This window comes from Erinaceus europaeus, chromosome 12 (genome assembly GCF_950295315.1).
Source record: "Erinaceus europaeus chromosome 12, mEriEur2.1, whole genome shotgun sequence".
In the NCBI taxonomy this organism is placed as follows: domain Eukaryota; kingdom Metazoa; phylum Chordata; class Mammalia; order Eulipotyphla; family Erinaceidae; genus Erinaceus; species Erinaceus europaeus.
In genome coordinates this window covers 8,982,688-8,995,075 of record NC_080173.1, presented here as the reverse complement: position 1 = coordinate 8,995,075, position 12,388 = coordinate 8,982,688, and the positions used below count along the sequence as shown (strand labels likewise).

At 44.3% G+C, this 12,388-nt stretch overlaps 1 long non-coding RNA gene across 1 annotated transcript in view; it reads left to right on the top strand.

Annotated features, from left to right (window-relative positions):
* LOC132541828 (uncharacterized) overlaps window positions 1-5,133 on the top strand; it is a 317,142-nt gene extending 312,009 nt beyond the window's left edge. The window contains exon 5 of the long non-coding RNA XR_009552913.1: window positions 2,535-5,133. This is a non-coding gene — a long non-coding RNA (uncharacterized LOC132541828). The remainder of the gene's footprint in view (window positions 1-2,534) is intronic.
* Window positions 5,134-12,388: the final 7,255 nt, after the last annotated feature.

The following is a 12,388-nucleotide window of genomic DNA, read 5'->3' as shown; positions in this document are numbered from 1 at the left end:
CCCAGACCACACACTTCCCTTCCTGGGTGTTTGCCCATTTCCTGCTTCCTCTGAGTTCCTGATGTTTTCCTTTTGTTCTCTTACTGCCATGAGTGTCCTAATTAGTCACTGGGGACAAACTTCTCAGCCTAGTGTTCTCACCAGTGAACAGTCACTTCTGGAACTATTGTCCTAGACCTTAACCCCTGTCCTGCCCTGTCCTCTGCCATTAATGCAATGTTGTATTGATCCCCACCCCCCCATTCTTTAGTTCTCACTCAGGTCCACCCCATAACATCACCATCTATTGAGTGTCCCCAGAGCTCAGTCTTCTTATTTGTGTTGTATTTTTATGTCATTCATGATACAGCATTGTGAGAATTGTAGTGGGGGAGGTACTTTTTTTACCCTCTTCATCAAAGGCAATTTTATTGATCTATCATATAAGATTTGGGGAGTACTGTTGTTTTCTCCAGGCTAGCTTCATGGGCGGGAGACATAGACGACCAGAAACTCATGGCTGAGCTGAGAATGCAGTTTAATCTTTATTCACGAGTGGGCAAGCAGTCCAACAACCTAATCACAACACAATGGGCTCCTCCATCTCTCTCTCCTCCAGCGGCAGCATCAGGAACCCAGGAAGTATGTAGGGTAGGGGCGGGGAGAAGGAAGAAGCTTGGAACTAGCAAGGACTAAACCAAAATCTCCCGGAGGCAGGGGGAGTGAGACCAAACCAATGTAACAGAATGACCATGTAAATAGACCGCAACGTCAAGCAATGTAACAGAATGACCATGTGAATAGACCGCAACGTCAAGCTATGTAACAGAAGAGATCCCAGAAGCAGAACTAGAAGCACACCAACAGAGTACAGCTTCATATTCTCTTTTTAAATTATTCTCTTTATTTATTGGGTAGAGACAGCTAGAAATTGAGAGGATAGAGAGAGATAAAGAGAAAGAGAGACAGATACCAGCAGCACTGTTTCATCACTGGCAAAGATTTCCCCCTGCAGGTGGGGACCGGGGGCCTTGAACCTGGGTCCTTGCACATTCTAACATGTGAGCTCAGCCAGGTATGCCATCACCCAGCCCCCCCCCCCCATTCATTTTCTAAACCCCTTCTCTTCAACTGAATCCCATTCTATATGAAAAGCTGTCAGTGTGTCACTCTTGGCGTTCTGGTATTCTCTTGATGCTCACTGAGAGCGACATCACCACAGAGAAAAAAGCACAATGCAGGGCAAGTCTTCCCAGGTCCACAGCTAACTCTGCAGCCAGGCTGAGCACACACCCATTTACTCACCTACTCTCCTCAGGTGTGAAAATCCAGAGAAACTACCCACAGGAGGGAGAGACTTGAATAGAAGCATTTGACCCATTCTTTATCCTCTGAGAGATCTCATTCCTATCCTCCACAGGTATAAAGGTAGCTAGCTACTAAGCCTTCTTTCCATCACTTGGCTCCAAGCAAAATAACCTCCCAGAAAGAGCACCATCATCATTCAACTTTCCATTTTTCCCTGAAGCTTCCTGGATCCTGGAAAGACATGTTGCCTAAGGATGACCCTCAGAGAAAGAGGCAAAGGGAATAAAGTAAGGGGAGGAAAGAAAAAAGAAATGAGAAGATGCTGAGGATGTCAGATAGTGGATTCACTTTCATATTTGGAAATACAATTTTTAAATATTTATTTTTTATTTATTATCTTTTGTTGCCCTTGTTGTTTTATTGTTATAGTTATTATTGTTGTCATCGTTGCTGGATAGGACAGAGAGAATTGGAGAGAGGAGGGAAAGTCAGAGAAGGGGAGAGAAAGAGAGACACCTGCAGACCTGCTTCACCACCTGTGAAGCGACTCCCCTGCAGGTGGGGGGCCAGGAGCTCTAACCGGGATCCTTTAGCTGGTCCTTGCACTTTGCGCCACCTGTATTTAACCTGCTGCGCTACTGCCCGACTCCCGGAAATACAATTTTTTAAAAAGCAAATTTAACTAACTAAATAAATAACAGTACTTCAGTACTCTGGACATTTGGGTAAAAACCATGTTCCATTCCCATAACTTGCAGTATAAGCCAGTCCTTAATTTTAGCAAAAACCACTGTGATTATGGTTATAAGAAAGGGCAGGGATGCTAAGTGGGAGAAGGACGTGTTACGTGGTGGTCATTGTGATTATAAGATGAGGTGGTGGTGATGGTGACCACACATGCCCCCCTAAGGTCTGTTAAGTTGCTTCAGTGTAACATGTCCTACCCAGGATTATCAGACTGCAAAACTAGGGCTGAAGACTGAAGAATGATGCTTTATATCTACAGATTTTGACGTTGGGGTGAGGCGATGGAGCTGCGGGTGAAGCACTCACCTTCCGGTGTGCAAGGATCCAGGTTCAAGTGGTAAAGCAGGGCTTCAGCTGTCTCTCTGTCTCTTTTCCTCTCTATCTCCTCCTCCTTCCTCAATTTCTATCCAATAATAGATAAACTAAAATAAAAAATATTATAAATAAATAAATAAATTGATAATAAAATTTTTTAATTGCCTTTTTCCACTTCTGTTTAGGCATCTCACCAGGTTCAGTGGATTCTAAATAGGTCCTGTTGGATGGAAGAGAGAAAGAAGAGAAAGAAAGAGAAGTGAAGAGAGGAGGAGAAAAGAAAAAAGACGTGGATACCCCAAATCAGGACTTTCTCTCCTGCCAACACCATTAATGTGTTTCCCAATCCTTTTTCCCACACTGCACTGTAAATACCGCCCCCCCATGAGAATTTTCAGATTGATGTGAGAAAATGCCAAGAAACAACAACAACAACAACAACAAAATACCAAGACTCCTTGATAACCAGCAGGAGAGGAGAGGTGTGAGATGATGGGTGGATACCAGGCATGTGACAGGACCTGCATGTGTCTCTCATATCTGAAGGAAACAGACAGCAGCCCTGAGTCAGGTCAGGCCGTGAAAGATGATCATTTTAGCTCACTAACGGGGAGAAGATATCAGAAGAGACACACGTATGGTAGAGCTGAAAGACCAGGAACTTTCCCATCAGAAAACTGAGAATCTGAATTCCACCCTCAAGAAGCCTCCATTTCCTCACTTATAAAGTGGCCAAAGCTCTTAGATTCCATGGAAAATATGGTGGGGTAAAGGAGAGGGGAGGTGTGGGGACTGGATGAAGGGGGGCTGTTTTGATGGCGTGGTAGCCTCCTTAGAACTTTGGAGGCAGGTTGGGGAGCCTTGTACACATAAAGAGTATGAAGCTGGGGGCTGGTTGGTGGCGCACCTGGCTGAGCGCACGTTACAATGCACAAGGGCCCTAGTTTGAGCCCCTGATCCCCACTTGCAGGGGGAAAGCTTTGCAAGTGGTGAAGCAGGGCTGCAGGTGTCCCTGTTTCTCTCTTCCTCACTGTCTCCCCTGCGCCCTCAATTTCTGGCTGTCTATATCCAATAAATAAAGAAAAAAATAAAAGTAGGGGGTCGATGGTAGTGCAACAGGTTAAGCATACATGGCACGAAATGCAAGGACTGGCTCAAGGATCCTGGTTCCAGCCCTGACTGCCCCCACCTGCAGGGGGTCGCTTCACAAGCTGTGAAACAGGTTTGAAGGTGTCTTTCTCTCCTCCTCTATGTCTTACCCTCCTGTCTGGATTTCTTTCTGTCTTATCCAACAATAATAACAACAACAATAAGGGCAACAGAAATGGGGAAAAATGGCCTCCAGGAGCAGTGGATTCACAGTGCTGGCACTGAGCTCCAGTGATAACCCTAGAGGCAATATATAAATTTAAAAAAATAAATTTTTTTAAATTAAAAAAGAAAGAAAATGAATGAGAAGCGAGTCAGGTAGTAGTGCAGCGGGTTAAGCTCAGGTGGCACAAAGCTCAAGGACCAGCATAAGGATCCGGGTTCGAGCCCCCAGCTCCCCACCCGCAGGGGAGTCGCTTCACAGGTGGTGAAGCAGGTCTGCAGGTGTCTGTCTTTCTCTCCCCCTCTCTGTCTTCCCCTCCTCTCTCCATTTCTCTCTGTCCTATCTAACAATGACATCAATAACAAGAATAATAACTACAACAATAAAAAAATGAATGAGCAGGGCCGGGTGGTGGTACACCTGGTTGAGCGCACATTTTACAGTGCCCAAGGACCCGGGTTCGAGCCCCTAGTCCCCACCTGCAGGGGGAAAGCTTCACGAGTGGTGAAACAGGACTGCAGGTATCTCTCGATCTCTCTTTCTCTCCCCTCTCCATTTCTGACTATCCAATAAATAAATAAAGATAATAAAAAAATGTTAAAAATGAATGAGCAAAATGTCTTCAGGAGAGTGGCAGATAGTTCTGGGTTCTAGGTACAAATATTGACTCTGCCAATATTTTGTTCTGTATGACCTCTGGGGAGTTTTGGTTCTCGTGTTTCTTCTCCATAGACTAGGGATGTAAGCACTGACTGTGATGGATAAACTACAAGCAAACGCCTAACCCCTAGGAGGGGATCCTTAACCGACAGATGAATACCAAGATCTTTGCTGAGTTTGCACTCTGTGTTGGATTTATCCATTTTAAACACTTGTTGTCTGGGGTCTCTGGGAGCTGTGATGGATTTGACTTGCTCACCTGCTAAGTACAGCCCTAGAGAGAAAAACCAGTGAGTATCTGAGTTCTATAGTCACACAGAACAGTGGCCGTTGACCCTCTGTCTTTCAGGTCTCAGAGATGGAGTTGCAGGAGATAGACTAGAGCCCAGACCATGCTTTTTCTGTGTCCCCCTTCCAAAAAACTATAGCAGGAACCTGAAGATGTAAGTGCACTTTTGGGTCTCTTAGTAAGTAAAAGATACAATTTTCCATCTAGGTAATGCAACGAGATGACAAAGCTCCCCCCAGGCCACACTGTATTTCAGGTGGGCATCACAGACACTAACTTCTCAGCAAATCACACAACTAATTAGGGCTGGGAGGTGGTTCAAACAGTCAAGAGCACAGTTTACCCTGTAGACTACAGGGTGGATCCAGACCCTGGCAGGGAAGGAAGGTGCCGGAATCTACTCCTCCCTCACTCTCTGTGGCAAGAGGTCCCCATTCTGAGAGCTCAAGTTTCCCCAAAGCCTTCCTACTGGGGAGTCTCTGACACTTGGATCAGAAAGAGTCTCAGGCAATGACTTGGGAAATTTGATAAGGAATACAAATTCATTAAAGTTTGAATGAAAATATCAAAACCTACAAAATATGAAGGTTCATTGTGTCCTTTTATTTTATTATTTATTTATTTTTAATTTTTTAATTACCCTTAGTTATTGGATAGAGACAGCCAGAAATCGAGAGGAAAGAAGGTGAGAGAGAGAGAGAGAAAAAGAGAAAGAGAGAGAGAGAGACACCTGCAGCAGTGCTTCACCACTCGCAAAGCTTTCCCCCTGCTTGTGGGGATTGGGGATTCAAACCTGGGTCCTTGTGCACTGTAGCATGTGTGCTCAATCAGGTGTGCCACCATCCAGTCCCGATTTTTAAAAATATTTATTTATTTATTTATTGTTGGATAGAGACAAAGAGAAATTGAGAGGGGGGAGGGGTAAGAGAGAGACAGAGAGACAGAGACAGAGAGAAAGACACCTGCAGACCTGCTTCACCTGAAGCTTTTCCCCTGCAGGTGGGACCAGAGGCTTGAACCTGTGGCCTTGTGCACTCTAATGTGTGCTTAACCAGGTACCCCATCCCTGTCCCCTCACTCTGTCCTTTTCTTGAGGACCCCAGAATTAACACACACACACACACCCCAGATCAAGTGTGTGGAACAATTTTGGTATTTTCAAAAGATTTTACATCGGACAAAGGAACAACAGTTCAACACCATACACAACTGCAATGATGGTGAGCATTCTGCACATGGGGTTTGAGTCCACACGTGAATGCAGCATGAACGCAGTGCCCTATCTTGTGATAGGTTCTACTATTAATAAGAAACCTCTCCAGCTCAATGGACTTGTCTCTGGACAGCCTCCATGATTTGAAGAGTTTTTCGAAGGCTTGGGGCTGAGTGATGTGACATGAGTTTTTCCAGGCTTCAAGCCCCAAACTCTAGTCACTTTGATTGAGTTGGAGTGAATGAGGAATAACAGACATCTGAGTACCCAAGTCTCCCTGTAGTTCTTGCATTGACTCCCATCCTTGCACTGGGTCCCTTTGATATCACACACACACACACACACACACACACACACACACACACACACACACACACACACACACACACCTGAGTCCCATCTTTTGGTCCCTGATTTATTTTGGCAGCAGCTAAATAAGTTCTTGTGTAGCTAATACTCCCCCACTGCCCCCTTAGAGGTTTCAAAACTCCTCCACAGACAGACCCTAGCCAGGCCAGATGGAGATTCTGGGAGAGAGAGGTCTGATGTGTCCTGATGGAGGTGAAGTGTTCGGACGGTGGGGCCTATGGGAGGGGTTGGTGGTGGGGAGGCGGGCAGCAGGCTGGACCTCGGGCTGTGTGAATGTGGCTGCCTCATTGTTCCTCAGCTTATTCTTCAGACCTTGATGGGGCTGATTTGGAAATCCTAATCAGGGAGCTCTCAGGGCTTCCCGGGTGTGACACAGCTTGAGCAGCTCTGGGGGATTCTTTGTCCTCAGATGACAGCTGACTTGGTCTCCAGTGGGAACAGTTTGAGCATAGCTCTACACTGCCTGTGCTGGCAGCTGCAGCCTTAACTCTTTCTTATCCATCCTGAGGTCCTTCCTTTGCTTCCTTAATATGATTTTCCTGCTGGGGGTAAGGATCGACCTGCCAACGTCTCCATGTCCAGTGGAGAAGCAATTACAGAAGCCAGACCTTCCATCTTCTGCACCCCCATAAAGAATTTTGGTCCATACTCCCAGAAGGATAAAGAATAAGGAAGCTTCCAATATACCTAAAATAGATCTACTAGATTTTTCCAGAATGGAGACCTCAAATCTCAGCTGCTCTATTCTTGCTTGTAGGTTCCTGATTATTTAACAATTTGTTCTGCTTTATATCTTAATGCTTTTTCAGCCACCGGGTTGCACATGCTACCGTGATGCCAACCTGACTTCTCTGGGAAAATGAGATCACTAATGTGTCCTGGAGCCCCACCTCCCCAGAGCCCTGCCCCACTAAGGAAAGAAAGAACCAGACTGGGAGCATGGATTAACTTGCCAACACACATGTTCAGAGGGGGAAGCAATTACAGAAGCCAGACATCCTACCTCCTGCACCCCATAATGATCCTGGGTCCATGCTCAGAGAAGGATAAAGAATAGGAAAGCTGTCAAGGGAAGGAGTGGGAGATGGAATTCTAGTGGTGGGAATTGTACCCCTCTTATCCTATGATCTTGTCAATATTTTCATTTTTATAAATAAAGTGAAACAATAGTAATAAAATATTTTAAAAAAAGAATATGAAAGCTTTCAATGGAAAGGATATGGAACTCTGGTGGTAGGAACTGTATGGAATTACACCCCTGTTATCTTACAAAATCTTATTCATCATTTTATTAAATCACTAATAAAAATGATCTTCCTGCTGATAGAGGCTAGAGCGGGGCAGGTGCTGGTGGGAAGTGGGGGCTTCACTGTGTCCTGCACCCCTGGAACATTCTTCGGAAACCAAGAGTGCACCCCTGTGGTCTCACTTACCTGGCAGTAGGTGCTGTGTAGTTTGAGGCTGGTATTCAGGACCAATCACCTACACACAGGTGTTGGAATGGACCTTAAAAGATAAAGATCTTTTTATGGACCTTAAAAGATAAAGATCTTTTTCTTTCTCTCTTACTTTCAAAGAAAAAACAGTGGGAGAAGGAGAGAGAGATAGAAATAGATAGAGATAGAGAGAGAGATAGAGAGGGAGAGAGAGAGAAGAGATCACTCTGGTACATATGCTGCCTGGGATTGAAATTGGGACCTCAGGCTTGAGAATCCAATGTTTTATCCACTGTGCTGCCTCCCAGACCACTTGTTTGTTTGTTTTTGCTGTCCCGTTCTGGTAGAGGCAACTTGAGGAGAGGAAAAGGGGTCTCAAACACTTGTTCACTCTCCGGAACTTCCTTCTCTCTAAAAATAGAGGCATGAAGCTATGGAAATCCAGTGAGAGGCCATAAAGAAAAGTCATACAAGCTCTGGGTTTGGAACCAGGCTGGTCTGGACTGGAACTTCAGTGTCAGCATTTGACCTTGGGTACATAGTTTCTTCTCTGTCTGTGAGAAATGGGAATAGTTGTAACAGTAACACAACTTTATCAGATTTGGGAGGGTAGGAATCCAACACAGGATAATGCGTGCGCGCGCGCGCATGTGTGCGTGTGTGTGTGTGTGTGTATGTGTGTGTGTGTGTGTGTGTGTGTGTGTGTGTGTGTGTGGGTGTGTGGCTGGGGGGTGGGGGATGCTTTTTCAATGTCTACTGCTAATCTCTGTGAGAACAGGGACTTTCTTGAAGGAAAATGTCCCTGCTTCTTCAGGGAGGAGAGAAGTGAAAGTTGCAAATGTCCCTAAATCCATGTTCCCTTTGGTTCTGGGCTAGGAAGGCACTAAAAAGAAGATGGGTAGAAACTTAGAAACTTGACTTGGGATCAAGTCCATTACTCATTCACTAGGTTTGAGTGCCACCAATGGCTAGACACTGAGGGAGCAGAGAGAACTGTAACACCCAACTGGTTCCGATGATCTAAGAGAGAGAATGCATAATCAGGACTCCTGTCTACAAAATTGGAAACCCAATTCTAATTGAGATATCTACAAATTAAAAAAAAAAATTGAAAGATGGCTCATGGAATCTGAGGAAGTTTCCCAGTAATGTACCTGGAAGGGCTGGCATGAAATCTGACTACAGGAATGACATAGTTGCAAAACTCCTGTATGATCAGTTTCTCTCGCTCAAGTCCCCACTTTCCTGAATTCACTGGTTTCAGCATTCTGTCTCACCACAGGTTTGTATACAGCCTGGTGGACAATATCTGCTAGGCCCACTCCTAGGCTGAACATTAGACAGGATTCCTGGAAGCTGAGCCACTCACTCATGGTCAAATGTCCATTCTCAGCTGAGTTCATCTCATGGGACAGGCTCCCATTCCAATACAACCACCTTCTCTGAATTCTCATGAATGGGGATGAAGAAGATGACCAGTTCTTAGGAAAAGTTCCTAAGGAGAGGACTGTGTGGGAAAACTCGACTGAAGGAGAGGACTGTGTGGGAAAACTCGACTGAAGCAAGGATCAGTGAATGAAGACAGCGTGGATTTGATCTCTAAACAAAGGGAATCATTAAAAGATAAGCTGAAGAACAACATGGTCACATTTACATCTTTCAGCTGTGATAGTAAGAATAAATGGCTAGAAAGAGAAAGACTTGGGAGGTAGACAGTCCTATTAGAGGACTGTTACAGCAATCTAGGCGCTGAGATGATGAGGGCCTAGAGTTGGGTGGTGAACAAAAGGTGATAGGAACAAGAGATATTTGGGAAGTGGAATCAGCTGAGCCAGTTAAACACATATTGGAAGAAGAGAGATGTTGAGAGTGATCTTCCCCTCCAATACATACACTCATTTTTCCACTTGGAAAGCAATTCACAGATATAATAGTAGTAGTAGTAATAATAATAGTAGTAATATTAGTAGTAGTAGTAGTAACAGCAGTAGTAGTTTTGAACATGCTGTGTCTGATAAATCGTTAAGTTAGTGAAGCTCCCAATATGTTCACATCTGTACATACATCATATGTATGTGTATGGTTTTCTCTTCCCTTTTTCATCTTCTCTCTCTGTTTTTCTTTCTCATTTTTTAAATCTCTATTTATTTATTTGATAGAGACATCCAGAAATTGAGAGAGAGGGGGTAGATAGAGAGAAAGGGAGGGAGAGAGACAGAGACATCTGCAGCACCGTTTCACCACTCACAGAGTTTTCCCCCTGCAGGTGGGGACTAGGGTGTGAACCCAGGCCCTTGTACACTGTAACATGTGTGCTCAACTGGCTGCACCACCACCTGGCCCCTCTTCCTTCCTTCCTTCCTTCCTTCCTTCCTTCCTTCCTTCCTTCCTTCCTCCCTTCCTTTCTCTCTCTATTTTTTTACCCACCTCCCTCTAATCTATTATATATATGTGTGTGTGTATATATATATATATATATTACATATATAAACATCTATATCTCTGTCTATCTGTCTATCCTCTATCTACATCTGTCTGTATCTATTATAGACTTGTTTTGGTCCCTGAGAGAGGCAGATGAAGAGACAATGATAGATAGTCAAGAGATTAACAGCTACTCTCTAACTTATGCCCAGATATAAGCCTGTTTCCCTACTGAAAAGCAGCAAGAGCTTCCTTAAAATCCCCGCCCCCCCCCACCCAACTCTGGAGCACATGGTGTGACATTTATATACACGGCATTTATGACTTTGAGTAGATATGCTCCAAGGACTTCAAAGCGATTATGGTTCAGTGAGAAAGAAAGGGCCCCATAGTTGTCTTCTCTTCTCAACTTTGTGTGCTTTGTACTCACTCTACACCATTCTCCTAGAGGGCACTGGTGGTAACGACAGGGGAGAGAGAGGTTTCAGTCAGAGAATGTGCTATAGCTGTCCAGGGATTGCCAGGGAAGGTAATAGCTTTCTCAGAAGTTCAAATTTCCCTAGGGTTTATTTACTTGAATTAACCATTGTGGTGGGAGGCTCTAGTCTCTGATAGGTCCAACCCTGCATTGAGGTACGGGGTTATTTCTATTTAAATCCTATGCCTACTACATAATAGAAGAAATAAAAGAATTGCTGGAGATTTAACTGTAATTTCTACTACACGTAGGGCATTAAATTGGTTCAGTCTTGGGGCCAGGTGGTGGTGTACATTCTACATATGCAATGACCCGGGTTCAAGCCGCTCGTCCTCACCTGCAAGGGGAAAGCTTCACCAGTAGTGAAGTAGAGCAGCAGGTCTCTCTCTGTCTCTTCCTGTCTATCTAGCCCCCTCAATTTCACTCTGTCACTATGCAATAATAAATTTAAAAAAATTAAATTTGTTCAGTCTTCAATCTACCACCACATCTCAAGTGCTTTCTACAAGCAGTGGATCCTGCTTGATTTCTGGCAGTGATGCAAAGATCCTAGCCTTAACTTTCACCACTGAAGCAGTGGCAAAACAGTGGCCTGCAAGTTCAGAGCTATCAACTGCATCTGTCTTTTAGTTATTCTAAGTTTGCAGAGGAACTTGCCAGAAGAGTCGTGGTGAGTACCTGGAATTTGAATGATTCAAATGACTGAGTTTAAAGTTATCTAAGCAGGAACATGCTATTCACAATTTTTTAACAAAAGGGAAGAATAACTGAGAAGTTCTTCCCTCATGTCCTGTCCTGTTTGTGTCTGACGGTAGCAGTTTGGAGGGCATAGTGTCCATTAGGCCTATTGAGCGGTGCTACAACTCCTGCGGTTATGTGATGTGATGACTAGTTTCCTGTTATCCAGAACACAGAGAGCAAAGAATAAATCACAATGTAAGGTACAGCTCCCTTAGTCTCTCACACTTTGGTCTCTTTACTGTCTTAAAGAGATCCCTCTCACTTTTAAGATATGACATCTGTACTCTTTCAAAGTTTTGACCTAGAGAGAGAGATCACCAGGTAGAATGAATGCCTTGCTGTGTACATGATTCAGGTTTGAACCTTGACACCAAATGAGAGAGTCAAGATACATGGGAAAGTTCCCATGTGATGACATATTTCTCTCTCTCCCTCTCTTCCTCTCTCTCTCTCTGGATAAAAAAGTTGCGCTTAGCAATGACAAAGGCAAAAATATGCATGGGCAAGACAGGGGAGAGAGAGAGAGATTGTGTGTTTACTTTTTAAAAAAATATATTATCTTCAAACAAACAAAAATATTATCTTCATTTATTTATTGGATAGAGATGGCCAGAAATTGAGAGGGAGGGGAGAGATTGAGAGAGGGAAAGAGAGGAGAGACACCTGCAGCCCTGCTTTCACCACTCTTGAAGCTTCCATACTGCAGGTGGGGACCTGGGGTTTGATCCTAGGTCCTTGAATGCTGTAATGTGTACACTTAACCAAGTGGGCCACCACCTGACCCTGGGAGAATGTATTTACTATTTGTCCTAATGGAGATACTGGGGGTAGGGGGAGAATTTTTTGATGGTATTTGAACTTTTTTTTTTTTTTTTTTACTTACCAAAGTGGTTGAGGGAGTTTCTAGTACTTAAGTCTTTTTTTATATTGTTGTAATTATTATTATTGTTATTGATGTGGTTGTTGTTGGATAGCACAGAGAGAGATGGAGAGAGGAGGGGAAGAAGACAGAGAGGGGGAGAGAAAGACAGACACCTACAGACCTGCTTCACCACTTGTAAAGTGACTCTCCTGCAGGTGGGGAGCCAGGGGCTCGAACCGGGATCCTTACGCTGGT